Source organism: Rhinolophus sinicus, chromosome X (genome assembly GCF_036562045.2).
Source record: "Rhinolophus sinicus isolate RSC01 chromosome X, ASM3656204v1, whole genome shotgun sequence".
In the NCBI taxonomy this organism is placed as follows: Eukaryota; Metazoa; Chordata; class Mammalia; order Chiroptera; family Rhinolophidae; genus Rhinolophus; species Rhinolophus sinicus.
This window is the reverse complement of record NC_133768.1, coordinates 4,493,176-4,516,237: the sequence shown is the minus strand read 5'-3', so window position 1 is coordinate 4,516,237 and position 23,062 is coordinate 4,493,176. Positions and strand designations below refer to the sequence as shown.

At 41.1% G+C, this 23,062-nt stretch overlaps 1 protein-coding gene across 3 annotated transcripts in view; it reads right to left on the bottom strand.

The window, feature by feature from the left end:
• PUDP (pseudouridine 5'-phosphatase) overlaps nt 1–23,062 on the bottom strand; it is a 485,786-nt gene that overhangs the window by 8,306 nt on the left and 454,418 nt on the right. For 2 of the 3 annotated variants that reach the window (XR_012493488.1, XR_012493489.1), the window contains 2 exons: nt 16,861–16,930; nt 8,652–8,777 (listed from right to left, as the gene is read on the bottom strand). The gene's annotated coding sequence lies outside the window, so the exon portion shown is untranslated. The remainder of the gene's footprint in view (nt 1–8,651; nt 8,778–16,860; nt 16,931–23,062) is intronic. The other variant, XR_012493490.1, reaches the window with a different exon arrangement.

Below are 23,062 nucleotides of genomic sequence, written 5' to 3'. Positions count from 1 at the left end.
AGGAAAATTCATTTTTCCACCCCCACAATGGTCAGCAGGAAATACCCCATGTCCTCAGGGGACAACCAAGGGTTGCTAAGGTCAGAAATTCCAATATTTATTTTTTAAAAAAAAGAATTGCTCTTCCTCTCCACAATCCCTCCTCAATGTTCCAAGCTTTCCACGGTCTTGGAAGAGTGTCCATTGCGAGATTTGCATTGTCGGGGTGGCAACGGGTGGAGGAGACCCAGAAGAGAGCAGGCCATTTGTGGTGGGACAGAACCATGTAAGGGACAGCCCCAGCCCCAAACACTGGCTGACAGGCCATCAAAGGATGGGTCCTCTAACAGGTACCTATTACAAGGGGAACTCAAATGACAGGAGGATTCAGGAGCACCCTGGTGGCTGCTGGCACTCTGGTTCTATCCTGCAGTTGCAAAAAGGAAACGCTTAGGTAAAGTTATCACCGAAATGCTTTCCAATTATTAATTTTAATTTTCCCTGTTCTCTTAGCTATTCGACGTTGAGCACACCTATGCATGAATCACTCTCCAAATAGATATTTGGATACAGGAAGGAGAGTGGGAAACAATAATGTTCCCTAAAAGTGCCGAGTAGATTCTGACGATAATCTTATTTCAGAGAAAATAATTAAATGAGTGTTGTTTTCTCTCTAATTGCTTCACACTTAAAATCAAATGTGCTGGGGTTAATACTTTTCTACATCTAATTGAATTTTCACAGTTCCTTTTATTATAGGACGAGGTTCTATGGAAAGGTGATGACTTTAATGTGATTATTACATCGTTAGACAAAGTTATACCATTAAAAAATGTGCAGCAACAGTACTTTTCTTTTCACCTTCCTCCCTACGGCATTTCACTTAGAATTGCAATGACCTCAGATGTGAGCTGGTGTACCCGGGAAGGTTAGTCCTCACTTTCTATTTTTAAGTCCTAAAGGACTCTTGAAAGAGTTAAAATGGAGCTGCCATGTGAAGAAAAATAAAGTCAGAAATTGATCTTACATGTTTATCTGTGAAATTATTCAAGGCATAGAAAGGAAACAAAGGACAGTTCCAATATATCTATGTATAATGTTCCATCAACCATAGTTTTTTTGATGAATAACATTTTCCCCCCTCCTGCACATTTAATGAGATCTGCTGTTGTAACAAAGGCACTTTAAATCCATTCTCATGTTGGAATGTTTTCTAAAAACCTGCACTTGATGTTTCCACATCAACGTATGAAATTATAATCAGTGCTATCTCACCCTATTTTTACCTTTTTTTGTGTGATATTTTTTCATCCTTCATCTTCTGCATTGATGCTTTAGGGAAATTGTGAATCAGGTACCATATGGTTTCTGTGTACTACTAGGCAGTGTTTGAGTGTCACGAAAGATGTTTCTAAGACGAACGCTTTTTTTGAAATGGAAGGTTCTGAATGTGAACACGTTACAAACACAGCAGGAAGAGGAAGTACTCCGATTACAGAAGAAAGAGAATTAACAATGCAAGTAGTAACAGCTCTGCAGCCTTATTTCCATGCGATTTCAACATGCAGGGTCCAGGGAAACAGAAAATAGAGGCTGAGCATGCTATCTCATCCTCAAGATAGATAGTTGCAGTCCACAAACGACGGTCTGACCCGTGGAAAATCAGAATTTATGACATAATTTGAAGAATTTCAGGGTCTCTCTGAACAGCAACGGTGGGTGCTAGCTATAACCTGGCTGAGATAGTAGATTTAACAATCCCATAAGGTTTGATCTGTGGGGGAGGAAGAAATTTTCCTCTCCCTTCAAGGTTCTTTAGGCTGGTCCAATAATCAAATACATGAGACAGATTAGCAAGAGAAAATGACCAAATTTAACACATACATGTGTATGGGAACCCCACATACAGGACAGCCTGAGAGACCCCGCTTGCAGGAGAGGTTCAGAGACAGAAAGGGAACGTGGGTATAAAAGACGTTCTGACCTAGGGTTGAGGTAAGGTGACTTGGGGCTTCAAAAGGTCACAGCAGAATGACAATTAGAGCAGATGTTGAGGAAACACAAGACAGGTCAAAAAGGTTATCTCTGATAATCTCTTATTACAGGCAAGGCCCCTAATTTAAGTTCTTCCAGGTAGTCAAGGGAGGGGGCGGAGTTTCTCAGGTAAAGTGCCCTTAGCTCAAAACAATCTGCATACCAGTGAGGCACACCTTGGGGTGACCTGCTCTGAACCCCCCCAGTTTTTAACCCAAGGATGTAAACTCATTCTCCCACGTTTTCTAATGATGCTTAACATTTTTTTTTCTGAATTCCACATTCCATGCATTGCAAACTGCATATTTTAATATGTAACAGTTGGACTATCATATATTTAGAATCCATATATATGTATTTTATACTTCTTTACTGGTGATATCTAATTGCACAAAGGAAAGTGAAAAATGTCTTCATGACTTTGATACTTGGATGTGTTTTTTTGAGATTTCCTTTGCAGCATAGGTTAATCAACTTTTTAGATTCAGATGCCCTACAAAAATAATGCAGAGTGCCTTGTGTTTTCCTTCAACATATTTCACTGCCTTTTTAAGGATATATCAGTTAGGTTGAGCTTCTTAATTACCATATTCCGGGTTTTATTTTTATTTTTATTTTTATTTTGTCTGTTTCCTTTTACAATAGTTGACAAGAGGTTCACGCAAATCTCCCAGGAAAGATGTGTTTTAAAAACATCTTTGGATAATTTTGTCATTTTAAGTTTTACACATGTCAAGACTGTTTGGCCAAATGATGGTCGCTGTTGGCACCAATTCCATACCAACAGGAATGCCCCATTTGGGGTGTGGTGAAGAAGGAAACTTTATTCAGTGCAAACAATTCGTTTTGATAGGACACAGCTGTGATGTGGCCCTGGGGTGAGGAGGTTTTTGGGGCTAGGCCCCTCTCCTCTTAGCTCTGATCTGCTCTGCTCCAACTCGCTCTACTCTGTTCTAGCAAGAAGTCTTGATATTTCAGCTCCAGCCCAGAAAATGAGGAAACAGTTTTCAGCCTTCCATGGAAAGAGAACATGCACTCACAGACCCAGTGGGGAGCTGACTTGTATAGAGAGACAAGTCCCCGCCCCTGGTTCCTGATTGGTCCATCCTCAGGAAAATAAGGACTCCAAATCCTTGCAGCCTGATTGGTCCAAATGACACTGTTCTGATTGGTCAGAATGGAGAGGCTCTGATTGGTCTGTGAAGATGCTGATGGGGATCATAGCTACTCAGCTCCTATTGGACAGGGAAAAATCTAAGTCTTATTGGTTGAAATACAGTTGCGGGAAGTCTTTTACAAGGGCTGGTTCAGATGGCAGGCAGGTCAGTGCTGCGTTCTCCCTGACACTGGTTTGTGTGAGAGGCCCCTGTATATAAATGGCTGCTTGGCCTTTTTTTTCTTTTTCTTTTCTTTTCTTTTTTTTTTTTCATTTGAGACCAGTTAGCCACCAGGAGCCCTTCTTGGTAGGTGTGTTCTTTCTGGGGGTCAACAATTGTTAGCATTACACGTCTGAGAGGATCATGGATTTATAAGATGTTTTTCTGATGTTGTAATGTTCCAACCCTATACTCCCTGCTTTTGTCTTCAGTTATATGTCAGCTTCCTTTTGGTTACCATTCTCCTGTTGGACAATGACCATGTCTGTTATTTTCCAAATCTTTTAATTTCATTATAGATGGGTTGCTAAGAAATACTGTTGAGCTGTGGCGTTATGTTTACTTAGTTTTAATACCACCTGAGTGTAATTACTATTATAAATGGACATATTTCTAATATCTCAAAGTGTGTTTCCGTTTCTCACCCTGAGCTTTATCTGGCTTCGTTTTTAACTCTTCCTTCCTAACCTCTGATGATTGAATTCATAGTTAGCTCATTTTTTTTTAAGTTTTCCCTCCTCTTGCTACTTTAAATATTCACATAACCATTTTTCTAAAGAAAGTGAAAGCTCTTCATCCTCCTTCTGTACAGGAAAAGGGTGTGAATACACCCAAACTGGTCAAATAGTTTCCCCACCCCTCATTCCTTAGTCAGTGTTTAGCATTTCTATTCCACTTTGCTTTTCAGTCTAAAATTTTTATATTGCATTCAATGATTTTTTAAATTAGCACCTATTTATAGATTTACCAAAATGACCTATGGTGGCCTTTACTTATGTTGCACCCGTCCTATCGAGTTTATGACTCTTTGTGCTAAAGAATATCCTTTCATACTGCCTTTATTACGGGTCTTTGAGTAAAGCACTTTGGGAGTCATTTTGCCTGAAAAATGGGTTTATTTTATTAACTGCTGTATCATTGATATCTGTGATTGGAAGTCTATATCCTCGGACATTGTGCAAGAGCAGTTCAGTTACCCCCGATGGACACTATATTTCTAAGGTGACCCCAACAGTCCCCATTTCTTGGTGTTCATGTCTTTGTTTAATGCCCTCTCATAGTGTCCGTGAGAGATGAGACTTGCTTCTAGACATAAACTATGGAAGGTTGTAAGGGAGACTGCAGATGTAATTAATGGCTGCACATTGATTGATTTTGAGTTCATCTAAAGGCAAGTTACCTTGGGTGAGTCTAACTTAATCAGATAGAAATCCTTGAAAGATGGACTAAGCCCTTCCTGAGAGAAAGGCTCTCCCTTTGGGTCAATGAAGTAAGCAGCCATATTAGGATAATCCACCTGACTCCATCTGTGTTGGATAAATTTGAAGGTGACCTCCAACTTCTGGTATACCATCCTGCATCTGCCCTTCTCCCTGGGTGTTCCCAGAATCATAGGCTGTCTCTTCTGTGTTTATTTATTTATTTGACCTACGATTCCATCTTGCTAAAAGGCTCCCTTGGAGACATGCTCCTGCTGAAGGAGTAGGTGGTCATGTGGGAAGGGCCACCTGGTGAGCTGCCGAGAATGGCTGTGACCATAGGAGAGTGGCCTCTGCCTGGTAGCCAGCAACGGCTGGCGTTCTCAGCTCTACAACCACAAGGGATGTAAGTCTGCCAACAACCTGAATGAGTTTGGAAGCGGGTTTTTCTCCTTTCGAATCTCTAGATGAGAACACAGATGGCCAGCATCTTGACTGTACCCTCTGAGCATCTCACCCAGATTCCTGACCTGGAGAAACTGTGAGATAATAAATGGTTTGACTTTAATAAATGTTTTAAGCTGCTGTATTTTGGAATAATGTATTACACAGGAAGAGGAAACTGATACATGTATGATTGCATTGTAATGCCAGTGAAGCAAAGGGTGGAAGACCTTAATTCTGAATCCAAACAGTCTTTGCTTCCCTCTGACTAATTTTGCTCATCCATGAGTTGGGGTAAATAGTAGCTTTTCCATCGTAGAATCATTAAATAAAGTGTTGATTTTTTAGAACCCTTAGAAAAATGAGTGACTTAGAGGGCATGTTTAATAAGGCTACCATTATTATTGTTGATTGTTACTATTTAAGAAACTCATCATGCTAAGAAATTAATATTGCTCAGCTAGTATTTTGTGTGTTTTTTTACTTCTTAGACCAAATATGAATCTGACCTAGAGAGGATAGACTTGCCTGAAGAAGCCATGCTCTCAGAGCACCTGACTCTCTCTCGGATGTGTGACGGGTTTAAAGATTAGGTCTCTCCTCTCCCAAGATCTCTGTAATTATGTGCTCTCTATACTCACTGTCCAACCTCAGCAATCTATCGATTTTTGAAGTGAACACATTGATTTTTTTCTCTCTCTTATATTACAATGCCAAAGGCGTTTAATAAATGAGTGGTGGCCTTTGTGCAAACTAACAGCCATCCTCCTGATGGTGAAGCTATTAAGATATCATCCAGACATATAAGCACATAGGCAGACTCTTGGTCAACGTAGCCTTGTAGATGTTTGAACTACAGCCCCCCCAACCATCGTCTAGAATGTATTGTTCTCCTGTAGCTATGTAACTCTCAACATCATAATTTTTAAAAATCTTCTAATCTGCATTATACAGTGATACATGATTTTATGGGGCTTCACTTTATGGTGTTTCTCAGGTAATGTTTTTTTTGTTTGTTTGTTTGTTTTTACAAATTGCAGGTAAGAATCTCCACCAGCAAAAAGATTACACTCAGTGACATCTCAGATGATGGTTAGTATTTTTTAGCAATAAAGTATGTTTTAATTAAGGTATAGATGTTGTTTTCTTAGACAGAATTCTACTGCATACTTAACAGACTACAGTGTAATGTAACATAACTTGTATATGCACTTGGAAACCCAAAAAATCATGTGACTTGCTTTATTGCGATATTCTTTATGTCTTTATTGTGGTGGTGTGGGACCAAACGCACAGTATCTCTGAGGTGTGCCTGTAGCTCTAATAAATATTATTAGCCTTTTTTCATTCATGACAATTTCTTGTTGGCACCCAAGTTACTGGATTTTGTAACAGGAAAGCTCAACTTTCCTTAAGATTGTTTATCTGAATGGATTAAACAAAAGTGACACATTAACCCAAAAGGTAGCTTGCTGTTGCATAAAAAAAAAGTATTACTTAATTTTCATCTATTACATCTGATTTAGTCACTGTCTGCAAACACTTTGCTTGAAACAGAGTCTTCTTAACATTGATAAATGATTCCAGTGTTATGAAGGCGTCAGTTCTGTATAGGGTGCACTTGGTGAAAATTTGGAAACAGATATTGTAGTCATTTTATGTTGCTGTTCACCTAATTATGTGGACCACAGAGGCTTACAACATGCATGATTATCTCAGAGTCTGTGTGCCTCGGGAGTCTAGGTAAGGCTTAGCTGGATACTTGCTCAGGATTTCAAAGGCTACAGACAGGGTAGCAGCCAGGCTGTGTTCTCATCCAGAGGTTAAAATGTGGAAGAAGTCATTTCCAAACTCACTGAGGTTGTCGGCAGGATTCACTTCCTTGCAGCAATATGACTGAAGGTCCCACATTTTGGCTACCTGTTGGCTAGAGGATACCCCCAGGTGCTAGCGGCTGTCCACAATTCCTAGAAGCCATGCACAGCCCTGGGCCACTTGGGTTTCTCCTCCATGGACACCTGTTATCAGGCCTGAAAGAAGGTCTCTCAGCTCCATGAGGGCTCAGTTCACATTAGACATTTTGTTTGATTAGATCAAACCCACCCAGGAAAGTCTCCCTTTTAGCAAACGCAGAATCAACCGATTTGGGATATTCATTACACCTGAAAAAGTCCTTCACCATGAGCAGATTCTTGGGTAGAAGTAAATCACAGGGCCTGCCCATAATGAAAGGGAATGGATTTCATATGGTATGAACAGTAGTGGGTGGCCACCATGGACAGTTTGACGATATTCCCAAAGAAATACAGCATTCTAAGACACTCATAGTAAGGGAAAACATGCATGGGAATTAAATTTACACACACACACACACACACACACACACACACACACACAGAAAAGGTGCCAACCTGGTGCCGAGAACTGAGTTTTAATCCAGTTTTCCCCACTAATTTTGTGACCTAGACAAGGCAGTTAAGGTCTTGGAGCCCTACAATCATCATTGGTAAAGGCGCCTTTGGACTAGAAATATATGTGGTCCCGTCCATCCCTAGTCTCCTATGATACTTAGATATCTACGAGGACTTCATAGGTAATTGACGGGAGAAAGAAATAATAATTAAGACCTTTGCTGTACAATGTGATCAGTACTAACCACGTGGGACCATGAGCAGCGGAAACGTGGTCAGTCCAATCTGAGACGGGCTCCACGGATGAAATACACATTGGATTTCAAAGTTTTACAATCAGCAAAAAGATATATGTTATTAATATCTTTATATTGATTGTGACTGGTCACATGTTCGAATGATAATATTTGGGTTGCAGTAACTATATTTACTAAAATATAGTTTTGCGTTACTTACATGAAAGTAGTTTCCAGAAAATTTGAACTTCCACAAATGGCTAGTCTTATGTTTCTACCACATGACACTGCTATAGAAGGATTTTTTCCTACCTATTTATAGTCACTAGCTGGATTTCTTTTTTGAGGGGAAAGCAGTGCTATTGAATAAATCATATATAGATGTCAAAACTTCCTAAATAAGTAGTTCGTATTTCAACTGATTTTTTTTCCAGCATGTTGAAAGTTCTCAACACATCAATGAGAGCAACTACACATTTTAATATAATTAATTGCCCAAATTATCTTACTCATATACCAAAGTATAACGAATGTTTACATCAGATAAAGGAAATTTTACATGACCTTATTTACCCCAAAAAGTTTGTGATGAAGATTTCATAGAATACAAGTCACGTTCCTCCTCTTACATATTAAGTTGTGCCTATTTTATTGTTTTTTTAAATTATAACTTAGTTATTGGAAGTAGCGAGGATCTTCAGAAATATTTTCTATAGCATTTATGCATTTCTGCGGACAGTTTCCCACTGCAGATTTGATGGCTTGGATGGCTGAAATGGACAAGTCACTCAAATGCCAATTTTACAAAAATATCCATCACTCCCCTGGCTGTTAGATCCAAGTGTACCACCCCTTCAGGGGCAGACAAAGCAAGCTGACTATGTTTCCAAATGGATCAGCGATTTGATCCAAAGTGTTCACCGTCGCAGCCCAGACAGACAGCATTACAGGCATAGAGGTCACGGGACTTACCTGCTATGGCCATTTGGATGAGTTGTGAGGTCATTTCCTGTTGACCTTCTTCACCTCAGCTGTGGACGCCGTGCCAGCTTAAGACCCCACCTCTTCCCAGTTGCACTGGAACTTCTGGAATTGGACCTGGGTATTGAAAAATATCATTCAGGTCAATCCAGCATTGGTACCACTAACAGATTCTAATTTTTGACCTAGATATATGCATTTGGGAGAGCTTAGGAGTGAACTTGAAGGGGAAAAAAGAAAGAAAAGAAAAAAATGTAAATTATGCTATGTTATGTCTGGGGCTCTTTCTCTTTAGCTTTCAAACACTGCTTAATCCTACATCTCAGACTATTTTAAAAATATATATTGATATTTATGATATCTGACTTACCTACCTTTTCTGTTTTTCCTAAAGAGGGTCCCAAAAGAATTACATACGTCCACTAGATACCAGCAGACTTCCACTTCTGGCTGTAAAAATATAACAATTTCTTGGGTGGCTTTTGTTTTTACCTAACCTGGACCCTAACAGTTTCTGAGACAGTCATGGTCCCAGAAGGGAGACAGAGAGTCGTTTATAAGCTGTAGGCAATTTTCCCCACTCTCCTTCAGTTGGTGGAGTCGTAAGTTCTCATTTGAAGGGTAAAAACTTGTACTTTGGAAAAACAAACAGACCTGCCTTGTTGGGTGGAAGACATCAACCAAAAGAATGCCAGGGTTGATCTGGGTTCCCTGACAAGGAGATTCTAGGATGGCTCCTCAGAGAAGCAAAGAGGTGACTAAATGGGAAAGGGTGGTTTTGTGAGAAATGCTTGCACAAAGGGACATGGGGTGGGATTTGGGTACGTTTTGGAGGGCCACCAGCGCTCAATGCAAGTCAGACTTTGAGCGAAAGGGAGACGGAGGGGATAGGAAAATGGCGAAAGGGGGTTTGGGTGTCTTCACGCCAATGCTGATTACCAGCAAAGTCTTCTGACTTGCAGGAAGTGAGATCCATTCGTATGCCTGACACACAGGGACCCTGCGGGGCTGAGGGGTGCAGGGGGTGTTAATTAGTCTTTGGGAAGCACGAGGTGATGGATATCAGAGCACAGCAGCTTGGGCCCCTGGCAATCGCATCCATGTAGCTGAGGAACTGAGAAGAGCATTTTAGGGGCGACTCAAGGGCCATTTTGTCAGGGGAATGCCTCCAGGACTCAGCACCTGACTCCAGAGCACGGAACTGCAGTGGACACACCTTGAAACCAGCTTCAAGTCCACTTTCTCTCTCTCTTTTTATGTTGTCACTCTCAGCTGCTTTACAGTCAAGTTCCGTATCATGTTCCATCTTCGAATTCACTGTGGGAGACGGAGGGACGAGTGTGTGCCCAGGCTTAGCATAGCTGGTTTGGCCTAATGACTAAGAACGTTATGCTGTCAGCAGGTAGGGATGATGGGGACAGGTCTCACCGTGGGTGCTTACTCTTGGGCGGTGACTAAAGATGCTTTAGGAGAAATGCCGTACAATGGTGGACCTCCTCCTACAGGAACAGAGGAGACTGGAACCCTCACACATGTGAGACTTCTGCTACGTGCTGTTTTATACCCTCCTTTGTCCCAATAGGAGATGTACACATGTCAACTGGAAACTTAGCGTCATTCATGCTCTAAAATTCATGTGTCTGTCAGGAGTCATAAAATTTCACTGGGAATGCAAATTTAAATTCTAATCTGGGGTGGCATTTCTTTCTTTCTTTCTTTTTTTTTAATGGAACTGCTGTGTGATTTTCTTGACCACAGGCCTTGGCAAACCTTTCAAGGGTAGGTCAAAAGCTACTATAAATTTTCTAGGAAGATACAGCATTTTTTTCTAGAAATTTCCTGAGTTTTGCCTCATTTTGCAGTTCAGATGTCTTGCCCACAACTGAACAAATTCAGTCCTCACTGTTGGTCGTGGAAGTTCTACAGGTACTCAAGAGGGCTGGCTGAAATTTAATCTCTCATCGGTACAGAGGTTAGAAGTCCAAGATGAAGGTTTCAGCAGAGTTGGTTCCTTCTGAGGTCTGGGAGGGAGAATCTGTCCATGTCTTTCTGCTAGCTTCTCATGCTTTGCTGGCCATCTTTGCTGTTCCTTTTCTTGTAGAGACACCACTCTGATCTCCACCTTCATATTCATGTGACGTTCTCCCTGTATGCATGTCTGTCTCCAAATTTGCCCTTTCTATACGGGCAGCAGTCATACTGGATTAGGACCCACCCTAATGACTTCATCTCAGTTTAATTACATCTTCATCGATCCTACAGTGTCTCCCAATCAGGTCACATTCTGGGTTAGGGTTAGGTCTTTAGCACATGAATTCTGAATGGATACAATTCAAACCATAACATGCGTGAATCACACAAATGGGACTAAGTTTCAGGACTCCATATTCTTTTTTGGGGGGATGTCCAGTGATGCTCGAAATATGGCAAAAGTGTGACTCAATTCCACAACAAAAGCTGGCTCAGCATTTGAAAAGAAAGCAGCATCCTACTTCTGCCATGTCAAGCTGTCAGTTTTCCCGAATTCTACAGGAGAAGCCCAGCAGTTAATTTGATGTCTATAAATTATCCGAACTCTGGCTGATCAAAGAGGCTTTGCCATATTCCAAAGGTAATGAGTTCGAATTCGTATCTTATCATCACACACACACACACACACACACACACACACACACACACACACACAATCTACTAATTATCACCTATCCACTGTTAACTGTTCATTTTTTGACGAAGCACAATTAAATAAATGTCAAGTACTTTCTTTTCCAAATGTTCCTGAGATGTGTTCTTAACAATTACAGCCTGTCTGCTCAGCGGCAGCATTGAAAATTGTTGGCACTTGAGAATATTTTAAGTTTGTCGCACTTCCTGGCAGAATTTTTAGAACCTGGATACAAACCTGCAAATCTAAGATCTCAGGATTTTAACCTTCATAGCTGTTTAACGTAAGAGTTATGGCCCATATTCTTGTTATCACTAACGATTCCTTCTTGAGTTTTAAGCACAAAAACACAGATCTAAAGATGTGCTCAGGAATTAAACCAACCATTATGTAAACGTTTGCATGGGCTGGGCAAATTTTAACCCAGCCCCAAGAATGTCTGTTTTTCATGTAAAAGATGGAAGTTACGGTGGATGACCTTAAATCGCCGGTATTTTAAAGACATAGTGTACCTTCCAGGAAAGGTTGACCTTTTCTTTGTCCTGAAATGAACTTGTTATTAATCTTCATCGCACAAGGAGTTTCATTCAAGTTCACAGGACTTCAGTGGAGAGGAACACAAATGAGCAGCATTCATGTGCAGAATTCGTGCTACAGGAGCCTCTTCTACAGCGTGTCACTTGTTTGTTGAAAGCCCGTGACTATTTTACAAAAACAGAGCCCAGTGTAGCACTGTGATAAAATGAAGGAACTCAAGAATATGTAATGGATGGTTTAAACAGGTCAGAACATACATGGAAAAACAGAAAGCACACAAAGACAGGCACGCAAGAATTAACCAAGCTTGGAGAATGGATTCTGAGCCCCTGGTCTCTAGAGGACGTTATAACTTTGTCTTCTGATCTTCTAGAAATACTTTGCTTAGTGTAGAAGTACATATAGTCACACACAAAAGCATGCGATCTTTTTCACGACTGCCTAATATTCCACGTATAAATTACTATCATTTAACCAGCTTCTATCAACAGGTTCAGTTTTTCTGTCGGATTTCTGTGCTCACAAAAGCAGGCTATCTTTTTCACAACTGCCTAATATTCCACGTATGAATTCCAATCGTTTAACTAACTTCCATCAATGCTCTTTTTAGTTTTTCTGTCTTATTTCTGTGCTCCTTCACAAAGCAATTCTTCGGGATACACACTCTTACACCAACACATCTCTACCGTGAGGGAGTGTGTTTCTCAGGGTGCATTTCTAGAAGCGGAAGTATATGGTGGAGCCAGATGCATGGTCCTTTTAAGTGTCGACCTTTGTCAGACTTCCCTCTCAAGGGGTCACACTGCCACCATCAAAACACTTACAATGTCTTATCTGTTCGTGTACTACCCATTTGAAACTTTAAAACATGAGTTTCCGTCACTGTTTGTATTTGCATTTCTTCACCCGGGAGGGAAGAAAGAGAATTTTCCACTTAGTGAATTGAGTTGCCATGTATATTATTGTCCCCTCAAACTCACGGTCCAATCGTTGCTGTTTCGTGGTCAACGATGCCCTTTAAGTATGGTCGCCCACGGCCTCTTACCTATTGCAATGGTTGGTCTGATGAGGGTGCTAGAGCTGACATAGCAAGATATCACAGACTGGGAGGCAGACATGACAAGACATCTGTTTCTCCCCGTTGTGGAAGCTGGAAGTGTGAGAGGAAGGTGTTGGCACGCTTGGTCGCTTCTGTGGGCTGAGAGGGGAGGGTCACTCCTGTGACTTGTAGCTGGTCGTCTCTCCTGTGTATCTTCACACGCCGTTCCCCTAGGGTGAGTCTCTGTATCCAAATCTCTCCTTTTATGACGACACCGACCATGCTGGACTAGCATCCTCCTACTGTCCTCACATGAATTCCATCACATCTTCACACAAGGTCACATTGGGAGGTGCTGGGGGTTAGCACCTCAACATATTTATTTGAGGGCAGGGGACACAATCCAGCCCATAGCAGGGATTCCATCCTCCATGAAAAAACAAGAAAATATAAGACCTTTCACACAGGGTGTTCACTCTTATCCCACCAATGACCACTAGCTCTTTGCGAGGCCCTTACCCAAGTTGGGTGGGTTCTCCCCTTCTGCCAGCTCCTAGGCAGGAGAGTTCAGCTACAGGGAGAAGCTCGCTCTTACACCTGACAAATTCAAGACACAGCCCAGAGGAGGAAGGTCACCAAAGTGTCCCCGACACAGCAAAGATCAGCTCACATGCCATTCTGGGGATGTCCAAAACCTGAAAAAGGTACCCAGGGCTCAGAGGTGCCTTTTACAATCGGCTCTGAGCCACTCCCTTAGCTTAAAAATGAGGACGTCTTTTAAATAACCTGCAAATGGTTCTAAGGTTCCAAGCACCACAAAGAAACGTGTGTGTCTGCCATCAAAATTAGGTGGAGAAACTGAAGAAGCGGGCCATGGATAGGAGATGGGTCAGGCTGAGGATTAGAAACCTGTTTGGAGGAGAGAGACCAGCACGGTGGGGACCTGTCCCCCAGGATCCAGCAGGTGGAACCTGACTTAAAGTCATGATGCACAGAGCAAGGAACTGAGTTTGGCACACCAAATCCTTGTCACCTGGACCACCCCAGGAATTCAGATAAGGCTTTCTGAAACCTTTCTGCCACATGCTTTGACTTTTTTATACAATTCAGTGTTCCGGCCCGGGCAACACGTTTTATGAATGGGCTTCTCAAAATTTCCTTCATTCAAAAGTTTCCCAGCCCACATCCACGGGAAATGCACGACTTCTTTTTTGCTTTGCAGCGGGACAGTTGTTGTTTTTTTTTTTTTTTTTTTTTAAATCCCTTTATTGAGATATGATTGGCCCACAAAATCTGTACATAGCTAATGTCTATAACGTAATGAGTTTGGAGATGCATAGACAGATGTAAAATCATCACCACAATTTATGCCATAAACGTACCCATCACCTTCAAAAGTTTCCTCCACCTCCATTTATTATCACAATTTTTTTATGTGTGATAAGAACATTAACATAAGATCTACCCTGTTAGCACATTTTAAAGTGTATATTACAGTATTGTTAACTACGGGCTGTATGCTATACAGAAAACCTCCAGAACCTAAATGATCATGTATAATCCAAACTGCGTACCCTTTGACACCACTTCCCCCTCCCCACCTGGTAACTATGACTATACTTTCAGTTTCCATGAGTTTCATTATTTTAGATTCCACATATAAACAAGCAAGATCATACAGTATTTGTCCTTCTGTGTCTGGCTCATTTAGCTTAGCATCACGTCCCCTGGGTCCATCCATGGTGTCACAAATGGCAGGATTTCCATCTTTCTCATATCCCATTGCATGGACACACCACATTTTCTTTACCCGTTCGTCCATCAGTAGATATTTGGGTTGTTTCCATATGGTGGCCACTGAGAAAAATGCTGTAAGGAACATGGCGGTGTAGGTATCTCTACACAATTTTGATTTCATTTCCTTTGAATGTACACCCACACGTGGGAGAGAGCAAGCCAGTTTTAAAGCCACTCAGGATTCACTGATCCCCTCAAGGGAAGACCCCTGCAGATGCTACAGGCTTCCTCCTTTCAAGAAGGAAATCCCAAAAGTCCACACACACAGAGGAAAAAGAAAGTTTGCTGTCCTTAGTCTCCAGCCCTCCTGGGTACCATGGCTTTGGTTTCTGGATTGATAGATGGGAATCATTCACCACATAAATACTTTGGGAGTCTCCCCGTGTCCCAGTCAGTTCTTATCATGTGACTGTGCCCATTCCTGTCTTGTATCTTCACAGGACGCCTATTTCTCCTGCAATGTTTGCATCTCCCTCCCCAGTGCAGTGAATGTTCCCGTAATTGTTACGGAACATAGAGTTTAGAGGTCATGGTTGTGTCTTTTTCCAGGACATCCTAAAAGGAACAGAGGCCATAGAATAGCTATGTCGGTTAGCTCATGCCTCTTGGCTCACGATGAAATCAGGCTCATCTCAAAAGAAAGCAGGGTTTGGTAGAGAAAAACAAAATAAAACTCAACACACACACACACCCACACACACACACAGACACACACACACATACACACACACAAATGAGGAAAAAGGGAAATGTGAAATCATACTGGTTGAGACAGATTCTCTACTTTATCCTGAGAAGCACAAATGAAAGACAGGTAGAGACACTGTTGAAAACAGAACAATGTTGATTTAGCATTTAGGTGTGAGAAAGGAGACGTTCTGAGGACTCCTGATGGGTGAAACGAAATCCTTTGGCAATTTTGGCAGGCTGAATCAGCCTCCCTCCTTTTTGCAATGAGTCCCAGGCTTACAAATAATAAAAGATGAAAACAACGTGACATTGGCTGTGCACGGTCAGACATGACGTATTAAAGTCAGCATTGTTATGTGCAAGGGTTTCCTCGTAGGTATGGGGATAGCACCGCCTCACTGCTTGGAAAGCTGTGTTACCAGGAAGCTAGACGCACATTATTAATGGAATTCTTCCCTCTGTTATTTTTCACACTGTGGAAATGACTCTAAATATAACCCTCAGAATTATGTAACTCCCTTTGCCAGTATACTCTTTCTTTTCTTTCTGTTTTTTTCTTTCAAACTTCTAGACAAATCTACCGTGAGCTATTTCGGCTGGAAGCTGAAGATATCTACCTCAGTGGGCCTTTCTCCTTCATTAAGTTCTAGACCATCAACGCTCTTGAGAGGTATGATTTAATCTCTGGCATCTTGGCAATGCTATTGAAGCAGTGGAGTGAGTTGTGAAACGAGTGTTTCAACGTGTAGTGCTCTAACAGTGAGATGTAAACGGTTTTTACTGCGTTTTGACAGCCCAGATTCTCCAAGAAAGTAAACAGAGAGAAGGAAACAGAGAGAGAGAGAGAGGAGAGGGCGGAGGGGCGGGAGTTCATAGTTTTGTGGGAAGGGATAGAGCAAGCTAGGCTCCGAGAATAAGACAGATTGCTGCTGAAAAGCCCCCATGCTGAAGGACTTGGCGAACTTTGGATAAACTAACATCCTTGAAATCTAGTCTTTGAAACCAACTGGTATTAAATCCAGAATTTGGGATCACTAGACTGCTTGGAAGTCAAGGGTACTATCTGCCTCCCGTCGCCATTTTGTTCCAAAAAGTTTTCCTTTCCATTTTAATGAGAGGAAAGTACTCACATGTATCTTGTTACAACAATGGAATCTCAAATTGCCATTCAAATATATTCAAAAGCACCTTGTAGTGGGGACTTTAGTTATTTATGGAACTAAAATATGCCGGTGAAACTACAACTAGAGGCCCCCCAGGGTTGTTACGTCTTTGCAGATTATCTGTTGAGTGAACATGAGTTATTAGCTCATGCTAGAATTATTTAGACACATCGGTCCCTAATCAGAAAATACTCAGCACCAGGAAAGCAAAGCCATTTATTTACAATCCACGGCTTGTCGCGTCTTTCCTCATTTTTCCACTCATTCATTCAAGATGTCAGGATTGAAATTGGTAAAGGTTTAGCCTACCTTGGTTCAGCCATCAATTGAAATGCAGTCTGCAGCCAAGAACTCAAGAGGAAGCTGAGACTCGGAAGGGCTGCAATGGAAGAATTAGGAAAAGTCACACAGAGCAAAGCTGTGTCATTAGAGACCAAGGCTAAAGTCATGCTCACCCTCATCTTACCAATTACTATGTGTAGATGTGAAGGTTGGACAGTGAAGAAAGTGCATTAGAAAAACAATTGGTTCATTTGAAATATGACCTTGGAGGGGGGCTCTGAAGACACCCAGGACCACCAGGAAGATGAACAGATGGGTCTTGGAGCAAATGAAGGCTGAAACACCATTGGAGCAAAAGCAACAACACTGAAGCTGACCTACTTGGGGCGGCCCATCGTGAGAAGGCAGGGTTCTCTGGAAAAGACAGTAATGGTGGAAAAGCAGAAGACAGCAGGAAAAGAGGAAGAAAATACGAGATGGAGGGACCCCACAAAAGGAACAACAGGCTGAGTCTCCAGGAGCTGAGCAGGGCTGTGAGGCCAGGATGTGTGGACGTCACTCACTCACAGGTGGCCAGGAGTCGGAGCTGACTCAATGGCACGTAACACACAAGGTGCTCAGCGATGTGACCCACTATTCTCTTACAAGGTAATTTTTTGAGGGGGAGGAAAGGGTACCTTGGAATCATCTCTGAAAGAGACAAGGGACTGCTATTCCCAGGTGAGACACAGTTGATTTCAAAGGACCTGCTTTCCTCACGACAACGGATTAAAGTTCCTAAAACACAGTTTATAAAGACAATGCTCTCACCTACACTGAACCTCCCAAAATCAGGTTTCAGTTTGCACCATCCAGCCTTTATCTACATTGCCAAGCTCTCAGAGTGGCTGAAATACTTGTTTCTGACTCCCATCCTGTGTCATTTCATCTCTTGGCTTTGTTCTTTTCCCTGGGCTCTTCAACCCTTAACACCCCACTGTGTCCACCCAATGGCTGCAGGATGCATTCACAAAACTTTCCCATTTCTCTCCAATCAGAGTTTGTAGACCTTCAAAACATGTCTGTGAGTCATTCTGGGGTCATATGACCTTCTCAATGAGGTAGAGGAATCAAAGAGAGATGTAGGCAAAGAGATACCTCAAGCATCCTGTGGTCTGATACAATTTATAACACTTGACCTGAGCAGGATGGAGCATCCACTGCATAGTCTGCCTGGTCGAGGAGAAAAAAATCCGACATGGAAATTTTATATCGTTATCCGGTCGGTCACTGATTAGTTACCTGTAGTGAACCCCTGTTTTGGTTCTACCTACTTCGTTTGCTCTTCTCATGGTAACTACCATGATTTCCACCTGGGGGACCAACTATTTCTTCACTTTCAGCTCAGCCGTTCTGAAAGACCTGAGTCCTGAGCACAGACATTGGTTCAGGAATCATCATGACCCAAAGTCAAAAAGACTCAATGAGAATTTGACTGGCTAGAGACCTCGATGTGACTAGTAACCAGACTATTAACAGTTTGCTGTTTCATCGGAAAATAATTTTTAAATATGTGCGTATTATTATTTAAATATCCACACATGGATATATCCATTTTATATGATGTTTATATTTATGCATGTATCGTATGAGATCGGACAATTATGTTCGCGAATTTTCCACTGTGTAAGCGAACGTAATTGTCCAACCTCATATAGCTATCACACATCTATATTATTTATGTATTTATAAGTATCTATAGAAACATATTCATTCATATGTTCTCCTGTATCATCTGACCATCGGGAACCATGAAGAGAAGAAATGTCTGTCAGTCGATAGTTACTTTCTGATGGACTCACCATCTCTGCACAGTGATGTGATATGGTTATTTGAATATCTTACTGATTTTCGCTTTATTTTTAAAAGGCTAGAAAATGGAACAATGAATGTGTTCATGCTATAATTTGAAATGTACATTTCAAAAACTTGATGAGATTAAAGACAACTGTGAAAATCATTCAGTCAGGTGAAAAAGTGACTCTCCAGCTTATTAGGTTTAAGGTTGCGATTCGAAAGAGAAAGAAAAGGGAGAAGCATGAAATGCTGGGCCAGTGTCATTGATGATTTTGTCTAAATGCAATATTTTACCATTATTATTATTTTATTTTGTTTTATGGACCTCAAGTTCTCTTTTTAGCTTGGAGATTGTTATTTGATTGTCTCATATTCAAATGTTGTATTAATTTTTAGGAACATTTTGTGTAAGAAAATAATGTCTACCTATGTTAGTTAAAAGCACATTCATATTGTGTATATTCTGCTCATCTACAAGAACGTTCTTGGGATTTTAAGAGAACACATTTTGTGATGTCCATACCTTACAAAAAAAAAAAAAAAAAAAAATCCTGGGCAAGAATGGAACCTAAAGGTTTTCTATGTGGGACGCTTGGATGTATTATTAAAAACAGCAGCATTTCCCCCCTCTTCCTATTTATTTTCTTCAAAGCAGACTGAATGGTCTGAGTTCTCTTTAATTCTTTGTCACAACATTTGGTTCCTTTTTACTTCTTGTCACATTGGGAAACTCATTTTGGGTTGGACACATTTCATCCCTGAATTGTCTTCCATTTAACGTTAAGTTCAACATGAGCTTCCCCTTGTTAAGCGTATTCCTGTTAAGTGACTTAACATTTAACATTGGCTTTTCTATAAAAGTTCCCTAAAATACCTCCCTTTTCACCAGTATTGCCACCCTCAGGCTCCTCAGGTAAAGAAAGCCCTTCTATTGCAGGAGCAAATGGGTGTCCTCCAGTCCCACAGACTTTTCAGTGATACTTCTCCATATGAAGTCGGAAAATGAAGTTCACGAACTTGTTACAACGCTGTTGCTAAACTTTTCTGATATCAGAGGGATTATTCATTATGAATTTGTACCAACTGGACAAACAGGTAACCAAGTTTACTATTTGGAAGTGCTGAAAAGGCTGCGTGAAAAAGTTAGATGACCTGAACTTTTCGCCAACAATTCATGGCTCTTGCATCATGACAATGCACCAGCTCACAGGCCACTGTCTGTGAGGGAGTTTTTAGCCAGTAAACAAATAACTGTATTGGAACACCCTCCCTACTCACCTGATCTGGCCCCCACTGACTTCTTTCTTTACCCAAAGATAAAGGAAATACTGAAAGGAAGACATTTGGATGATATTCAGGACATCAAGGGTAATACGATGACAGCTCTGATGGCCATTCCAGAAAAAGAGTTCCAATTGCTCTGAAGGGTGGACTAGGGGCTGGCGTCAGTGCATAGCTTCCCAAGGGGAGGACTTCGAAGGTGACCACAGTGATATTCAGCGACGAGGTATGGGGCACTTTTTCTAGGATGAGTTCGCAAACTTAATTGTCCAACCTCGTACATCTCAAGATTTGGAAACCATGTTTTACCTCTTTCAAGTCCAGCAGGTTTTCTGCCATGAGGCTGAGCTCCTGCACAGCTGAAGGCTTTGCTCAGAGAAGCACTGTCTTCTTGGGATACGTAGACTGGTGTCAAATTCAGTGGCTACTGAAGGATCCTGTACTACGTGATTCCTCATCCCATATGATCTACAAGGGGTTCCATAATAATCTCATAGAGATACAGGAACAGTGTACTCTGTCCTGCCATTGTCAGCCATGCGGTTTCCACTTTAGAACCAATACATCAAGGAACTATGGAAATCCTCAGTGGTGTCAGCCACTCTGAAACCATTCCTTTACCAGAAGTATGTATGTGTGTGATTCTATAGATCCTTCAAACTAGTTATCAAAAACCAGCAACACCTAACATTCCTCCTTGAAAACTCAGCTTTCAATTTTCTAACTTGAAATTTTGTAAAAGTGTTGAGTTATAAAACCGGGAACATTGCCTGGTTGTAAAATCCTTCAACTTTATCCAGGCATTCTCTTTGCAGTTTTTCTTAATAACTAACAAAAAGGGAAAACTAACCAAGGGGATAGTCTTTGCCTAAAATGGCAGACAGGAAAGTAGATAAAATTTGAACCAAATCTTTTGGTGCTTAGATAAGAAAATAAAATGTAAATCATTTAAAGATTTAGTTGAAAATTTAGCTGTAAACTGGTCTCTTTAGAGATCATCCATCTTTAATTTTTATGTTTTTTAAAATAGAACCATGTTTTAAATCAGTCACACAAACATAGATTAAAACAACTGCCTTGTGTGGTCACTGAAATTCATTTGCCTCATTTATTTTCCATTACAGACACCTCAACCCCTAGTTCTAGACACTGAGACAAAATATGGACTTTTTTAGAGGGAATTTTCTGGACATAGTTGAAAACTATGAAAAATATTATGGGCTTTGAGTGAATCCCTACGAGGCAGGTCTTAACAATTTTAAGTATGAATAGCAGTATTTTACTCTCTTTTCCTTACCCAGCAATACGAAAACGCAGAAAGCTTTCCTAGTTAGACAGAGTCTTTTCAGAGCTAAATGCACCAAATGAACCTAAGCTGAAAGAAAGATCCCCCAATAAATCTCAATATGTACATTTTTGCATACGGCAGACACTGGTGAGCTGCTCCCCGACTCTATTTTCTTTTCCTTGGGAGCACAGGAGGAACACGAGCAGTAGACACCCACACAGTTGTGTTCGTAGCCTTGATGCTCAAACCCTGGTCCATGGCCTGTGATCACTAGCATCTGGGAGCTTGTTTACAAATGCACAAGTTCAGTCTTTTCGGAGACTTGCCCAATCAGAGTCTTCATTGCAACATGTCCCGCCCCCACTGCGATTCACGCATATTAATACACAAGAAGTCCTGTTGTACAGAAAAGTCACCCAGAGCCACTTGGCCAGAAACGTCTTTGCGTAAAGAAGAAGGAAACATGTTGGGTTGATCACTGAGACGTGGAGTTTTCTGATAGAACAAGCAGTATTAATCATACTCACACTCAATGAAAGCACTGTTGTCATATGACTTACCCATTCTATACAGTAGGTCGTCGAACAACGTCCTTATGTGCAATGTCCTTTCATTATAATGTTGATGAAATGCCATAGGAACTTAAATCGTGTTTATACCAATTAGCCTACCTAGGAAATAGGTTTCATTAGACGTCGTTTTGCACAGTTCCAAGAATCTATTGACAATGTTCAGTGATGAATTACTGTAGCCGTAATCATTTTGCTATTCCACCGATGTGTGCAGAAAAACACAGATTTATGCGCACGCAAAATCCTGTCCCCTTTCCCTTGGTAGTCACACATTTCAGTTCACCTGGTACTATCTCTTGATGTTTGACTGTCATCCCTACCCACCTTTTCTAGAAGAGAGACCATTAAGTATTCTGAAAGCTCTACACCATGGCATATGTGTCTCTGAGGTTGAGAAATGATGGGGAACCGGCAGCAAATAACGGCACCATCCTTTGTCAAGGTCATCCCAGGGTTGATCCACAATCCCCAGTCAACACAAATCAGCTCACTGAGAGACGGTTTAACCTCTTTCAAATTTTTATTTTAGGGAGCAGGAAGGCGACCACATGCCCTACCTCACCAGTCTTCAAAACTCTTGGTCTGGGGACCACGTTATCCTCTTAAAAACAATTGAGGGCATTTTTAATGTGGGTTCTATTTATCAGTATTTACCAAAGTAGAAATGAAAACCTAGAAACATTGAAAGTCTTTCCTTATGACTCACAATAAGCCCTTTCCATGCCAATATAAATAACATGTTTAATACAAATAATTACATTAAAAATAGTGATTAGGGCCTTATTGTCTTGTATCTGTGCAAATCTCCTTAGTGAGCTTGAAAAAAGACAGCTGTGTTCTCATATTGGCTCTGCATCCAATCTGTTATAATATCACATGTCATGCCGTCTCTGCATAACTTTACTGGAAACTCATGAGGGAACAAGGCTGGGGTGGGAGGCAACAGGGTCTGAGCATTATTTTCAAAAGTATGTTGCCCCGAGGACCCCCTAAACGGTTCTTGCAGACATTCAGGGTTTGTTTATTTTCACTTATTTTATTCCTTACAGTACTGCTGATTTTATTTTTCGTCCTGAAAATTTACAGTGAGAATAATCAAGTGCAATTAACACTTGTCCCAAACCATTGGCAATTACTAAAAAAAAAAAAAACAAAACAAAAAAAACAAAATACAAAAAAAAAAAAAAAAAATGGCTCTGTCTGAGGTTAATAATACATATACTACCAAAGAGAGGAAGAAGCATGTAATTAG